At 37.4% G+C, this 6,811-nt stretch overlaps 1 pseudogene; it reads left to right on the top strand.

Annotated features, from left to right (window-relative positions):
* Positions 1-2,982: 2,982 nt before the first annotated feature.
* Positions 2,983-3,606, top strand: LOC132324209 (coiled-coil domain-containing protein 70-like; annotated as a pseudogene).
* Positions 3,607-6,811: the final 3,205 nt, after the last annotated feature.

Here is a 6,811-nt window from a genome sequence, read left to right on the forward strand (position 1 = left end):
CCTGCAGAGAAACTCAACAAAATAGAGAGTCGGGCAAATACCAACAGTACAATGTCCCACAAGGGCACGTGCCAGATTCCTCACCTTTGAGAGGGCAACATAGTTTGTGTCAATAGACTGGGGAATGAGAACCTGGCTGGAGGGCAACACTGCAGAAAGGGACTGGGGTGTCCTGGTGAATGGCAAGTTGAGCATGAGTCAGCAGTGCCCTGGCAGCCAGGAGGACCACCCCTGTCCTGGGTTGCATCAGACACAGCATCACCAGCCAGGCAAGGAAGGAGATTATCCCTCTGCTCTGAGCTGGGCCAACCTCAGCTTGCATGTTGTGTGCAGCTTTTTGTGTCCCAATATAAGAAAGATATTGTGCTGCTAGCAAGCATTGAGAGGAGGACCATGCGGATAGTGAAGAGGATAGAGAAGAAACCTTATGTGAGGAAGCCTTATGGCTGAGGTCACTTGGCTTGTTCATCCTGGAGGAGACTGAGGGGAGACGTCATCAGAGTCTTCAATATCTTCATGATGGGAAGTGCAGGGCCAGATACCAGTGTCTTCACTGCTGTGACTAGTGATGGGACTCAAGAAAACGTGATGAAGCTGAGTTAAGATAATTTCATTTTTAGTGGAGTAAATAATTACTGGTATAATTTCAGCTGCACTGTTTTAGTCCTGTTCTGGAATGCATTCATAAAATTCCTTCCTCTTCAAACCTCACATTATTCCTTCTTTTACTATGTAGATTGAGGAGGAAATAAGGCTTTAATCTTTGTCACTTGTTGAAACTGACAGCTTTTTCCTACTACTTATATTTCAAAATTATAAAAAAAGGGGACCTACATGTCAAAATAACCAGTGTTACTTTACACTTTATATTTTAACATGGAAACAACTACAAGAGCTACAGATTTACATGAACTACTCTTTTTTAATCACTAAGATAGTTTTAAATAAGCTGAAAAAAATTAACTGAACTATAATATTCAGATATATCTTGGTGATAAGCATGGAAGAAATAAGATTTAAATAGTTCTTGGGGACTTAAAGTGAGATAAAAAGCCTGGGAAAGATATATGAACCCAAGATACTGATCTTGTTTGATATTATAGGTTTCAGTATTACTCATCTGCATTGCCTATTTAATTTGAGTGAGCAGGCAGGGGAATCAAATATCCTGGAGAAAAGGATTCAGAGGGCTGATCATCTTGTAAAGTTTTCAGTGGGAATTGTATATATTCATCTCCTGGGATTACTGAACGTTTTACATGCCGTTTTTCAGTCCCCTACCTAATTACCATAAAGAACAGAGCTGAGGGACAGTACAAAGAGATGATGTGATGTGTGTAGTGATTTAAACAGAATTACCAAATTTAATTGTAAGCTCACTGGACTTTTTTTAATATCCTGAGCACATAGTGCATGATTAAAAAAGCCCCACATATCAGTCGCTTTGATCGGATAACAAATATTGGAAACAGGTTTATACTATAGTTGAATTAAAGTATTCCTGTGTCCCTCAGAATTCATAAGGAGTAGAAAAGTTAGCAGTGTAATCTAAGATGTTCACGTGTCTGAAGTAATTCATCCTCTTTTCAAACAAAGCAAAGTGATTGTTATAAAGTACATGGATCTTGTTTGAGCTGGAAAAAAAGAATGTTGCCTGGGATGCAATGAAGATTGCAATGAAGATTGCAAACACCCTACCATCATGCTTTTTTATTATTTAATTCTCTCTTTTCATGTGTATTTGTTAAATATACTCAAATATTTGGAATTATGAATACTAATGCTAGTCTATTTTAAATCATATAGAGACCGTATATCGTTTCATCAATAGAATTTATCATTTAGAAATAACTACAGTTACCCCAAATTTGCACCAAGGTAGCTAGGAGCAAAAGCTCACTTTCAGAGTCCACGTAAGAAAATATTTCATGGCAGCCGTCAATACCAATGGCAAAAAAAAAAAAAAAAAAGAAATTAGACAGACAAAAAATAATGTTTTGAATTAAAATAATGTATGGAGAAATATTTAAAAAAACACTCATGAAAATAAAGACTGAGTTGCTGGAGAACCCTAGTCATACAAATCCTAGTGATTTACTTCACACAGACACAACTTATTTGATTACCACTTCCTCTTAATGCTTCATCACTGCTGCTATGCCTTTTGAAATTACATCATTGAGGATAGCCTCACTAACAGGTCTGCCATGAGCTGCCAGATGGGAAACTGATTCAAGGATAACACAGTAATAGCTATTGTATAATTTCCTTAATTTATCATAATTTTTCTGCTGGTTACTCCGCAGATATAATATAGTTTCTCTGAACAGCTAGAATATTTGTTTGCATTTAGCTGTATGTATAAATTATATGACTGAGCAGTAAACACCAGGCATATATCAAAACATGCTTGATTTTACAATATGGTCCTTTATATTGAAATTAAACTTTTAAAAAACCTACTTAGTCTGTACATTTGCTCCAATCCAAACAATATAACATTGTTGCCGCAGGGTAGAATAAGGAATAAGCAAAAATTAAAAGTGTTTATTACCACCTTACCTGAGTAATAATCAAGTTATATAATGAGAACGATTGACAAAGTTTTTAGACTCTACAAACTCTAAGAGGAAATAGTATAATCAAGTTAGCCATTTTATAATTTAATCTGCTGAACATACTTCAGCACATACAAAAATATACAGTGCTTGTCAAATGTCAGTATTGATTTTCTATTATTTTTACTTTAGATTTAGTACTATATTTATTTATTTACTTACTTACTTGTTGGACACTTAACCTCTATTCTCTGTTCCTTGACTACTGCTTATGGAAGGTGTAATCACATGGACTGCAGCACAACCCCTGAGTGGTGCAGCTAATTGGGAAAATGTCTGACTCAAAGGATAAATATTCTTTGAGGAAAATCAGCAATGTATCGCTGCTGCTCCTACTCCTATTTGCCATCTCCTGTCACATGGCATGTTTAAACCAAACTGGAAGGATAATTTGGTCTTGCAAGAAGAGACTCAAAATTTTCGGCAAAAGAACAAAGTTTTCATATTGAGAACAAAGCCTACTATCAGGAGAATCTAAGTGTCCACTGACAGAACAAAGTCCTTTGGGAACAGAATAAAATACTTAAAAGAAGAAGAAGGACTCTTCAGAGGAAACAAAGAACCTTGAGAAAGAGCAAAAGGCTCGCCAGCAAAATAAAGCCCTCAGAGAAGAGATTAAGTCTCTCAAAGGATATGAATGAGCATTTGCATTGAAGAGAAAAGCTCTTCAGCATGAGATTTTAGCTTTATGAGAAAAACACAAAGCCTTCAAGGACCAGCTTAGAGCTCTTCAAGAAGACAAAAAAGCCATTCAGGTGAAGGAAAAAGCTGTTTGTGAAGCAAAATTCTTCTCTCTCAGTGAGGAGAAATTTGCTCTGCAAGAAGGGAATACGCACCTTCAAATAAGAAAAAGGCCCTAGGAGGTTAGGAGAAAGCTCTCCATGAACAGCATAGAGACCTCCATGAATGAAATGAGATACTTCAAGAGAAGGAACAATGTAACATAAGTAAAGAACCAGGTGCTTTGGGAGATTTGGAGCAGGACTGAAGAGTTTAGAAAAAAGAGTAATTTTTGTTGTTGGCCAAAAATCAGCAAGAAATGTGTGAAAATAGGCATCAAGCAGCCTGTTAGGCTTAGTGCAGAGGTCTTGCAAAAGTGCTGAAGCATGGATGTTGGTATTTCAGATCCCTGAAGCCTAGTAAATTAATGTTGAAATACATAATGAATATCTGTAGATGTCTCCTATATTGAGGTATTGAACATCTAGTTTAACCAGTAATATAACATTTCTGAAAATAATTGGTATGAAATACTTTCAGAATATGCTAACAAATTCTTTCTCTTGGAGAAACAAATTCTTTCTCTTCAAAGATCCAATTTTACTTGAATTGTGAGGAAAAAACCTCAGTATATCTGTGCTACTAAAAAAAGAAATTTTATGAAACAAGCTTGAACACTGTTTTCCTGGACAGACCACCATGCTACTTTTCTTTGCTTCTGCTTTGTGCAATTTCAAAGCCAACAGGTATGCAGAATTACTGCCAAAAGCAATGCTTAGATGAGCCAGTGTTTGTCCTTAATGGTGTACGTTCCTAAAATGTCAGCCTTGTAGGTTTTGTACCCTTTGGCACCTTTACATGTATTTATATCACATTTCAGCACCCATAAAAAAGTTGCACTATCATATGATAAAAACACTGCCCTTGTGCTGTGCATAAATATTATTTCAAAATCTTGAAACCAAACAGCCAGACCGGAATAAAACCAACACATTGAGACTACCTGGTGCGCATTTAGGAAACCAGGGACAAGAACTCTTTGCATGGATGTGACCAGTCTGCTTTTGTTAAGTCTAAACATAACCAGGCTGACACACAAGTGGAGTACTCGACGCATGACCTTGAGTCCGGGTCATTAGAAAATATTTCTTTTTCACCCAGAAACTGACTTAGCAAAAAAAATGTGTTAAAATACAGAATACTTGTTAGTGTAGAAACAGTAGGGGTGGCAAAGAAAGTTTTCTAGTCATGGTTCCAAAATCTCAAGGAGAAGGAGTATTCCAGGCAGTAGAGCAAGGACATGTGTAGCTGTTATCTGAGAGACAAACTTACATTTTCTTTCATTTGCCAAATGTTAATAACTCCAGCCTTAAAGACCAAATAGGCTTAGTAAAGTTGAGCACAGTGTTGTGTGAGTGGGCATCACCCCTGAGAAAAATGATGCAATTTGGAAATATTGTGCTGGAGAGTCATCAGGAGTCTTTTTTTCTTGTACAGATGATTTCCCAGTGAGAACACTGACAAGACTACTTTTTCCTCAGTTTAGAGGTTTTTTTATTCAGCCCCTTCCTTTGGATACAGACACTTTGTATGTTAGAGGCATTGCCAGCAGATGTCTATCTTGCTTGTAGAGATATTTTTTGTGATTTGAGTGACCATAGAAGAGAGAGCTAAGGAGGGATGAAACATGGACTACAGATCAGTACCTGAACCTTTTTGTGAATGCAGGCTAAATTGCATGACTTCTTATGTAAATACTGTATAATAATTGTTGAATATCATGTGAGCTAAAAAAAAAGGCAACAAACCTCTATAACCATAGAAATATTTAGGTTGGATATGACTTTTAGCCCACTCATTGAAAGCAACGACAGATTTAAGGTTACTTTACGTAAAAGGAACATTAAGCAATGTTCCCTTAGAAAGGGGGAAGTAAAACGCATCTGTCTCCAATATTTGTCTGGTTCCTCTGCTTGGTTCATTGGTCCAGTACTGACATGTCTGATGGGTTCCAGTTACAGAGAGAGGTGGCAGAGCCACAGCATCTCTGGGGGATGTGGTTTCAGCGGAAAAAATGGTGAATGTACTGGAAGTGTCCCTCAATTTCTCTGGAGATTTTTTTTTCCATTTTTTTAATGCCTCCAGTAACAGGTGCTCTTTCCTGAGCAGGTATAAATTGAGGTGCTGGGGGCTCCCTTGCCTTGCTGCATGTTTAGTTGAAGATGAGTTGTTTATGACAGTGCCAGAGCTTGCTAAAGCCTCCTGGTTCAGAGTAGTTCAGAGCTTTCTCCACAGAATGCACCCTGCAGCTACCAGAAACCCAGCCAGCCTTCAAGTTATACTCAATACAGTGTTCCTGTACCTTTATTACATCACCAATATGAGAATGGTTCTATCCCCTAGCCTGGACCTTATGTCAGATAACTTTTTCAACTGGGTATAAAATGGATGTGTGGGTGCATTTCAGTCATGGTTGTTTTTCCATATTGGATAAGCAATTAGAGTTTCTGTGCCTTGCAACTCGCAAATACCATTTTCCAGCTTTTTTTTTCTTCTATTCTGCCCATTCAGAGTTGAATTGCAGCACGTTTCTTGGATAATGCTTCTAATCATGATTTGCAAAGTCTAATGACTCATAGTTTAGTCTGCATGGAAGCAGGAAATCCAAAGGATTGAAATAGAGGAATTTGTGATTGCAGTGGACAGAATTTTTAAAACTTTAATGCAGAGGCAAAATTGTTTTCTGGGCAAGGAGTCAGGGCAGTAAGTTGGGGTAGTTAAGACACATTCTGAGTCAAATGTCAGATTCATCCAAGCTAGACAGTCCTGGTATGCACATAACTTAAGTTATAGCCTATTCTTTATCTCTCAGACAGGCTATTTTTGTAAGGAGCAAGCCTTTACATAGACATAAGACAGAATTTACTGTTGTGCAGCAGAAAGTCTCAGCCTTTGTTCTTTACTAGCTGTGTGGTGACCAGCTGAGGGAGAACTACCACTTTCCCCACGGAAACTTAACACACATAGTTGTGTGACCTGTGAGACACTCACACAGGACTTGCCCCTAAACTCATGGCTCCCCATATCTGCGAGGAGAAAGAAGTCCTTCCTGTTTTCTGATAGTCTCATATCCAAGTATGTTTCAAGTTCTGTTGAAGTATATGAAGGTGCTCTTCTAGAGCTGCTTTCTCTAATCTCTTTCTTCCCTTGGTCCCCTTGGAATTTTATGATGTGTTTAGTCAGAATTAGGGACTATGATAATAACTTGGCAAGATTATGTGCTAGTGATGATAATATGCCTTTTGGAAAATGCTGCATTAAATTCTAATTGCATTTGGGTGCATTTTAACTCTGGGATTGGATACTTATATAATGAAGAAATATGGTGCTTTATTTTGTCTTTATTGCATTAATATGATTACATTTACTTGCATACAAATAAATTAATTATTCCATAAATACATTATGTTTAA

This window comes from Haemorhous mexicanus, chromosome 2 (genome assembly GCF_027477595.1).
Source record: "Haemorhous mexicanus isolate bHaeMex1 chromosome 2, bHaeMex1.pri, whole genome shotgun sequence".
Taxonomy (NCBI): Eukaryota; Metazoa; Chordata; class Aves; order Passeriformes; family Fringillidae; genus Haemorhous; species Haemorhous mexicanus.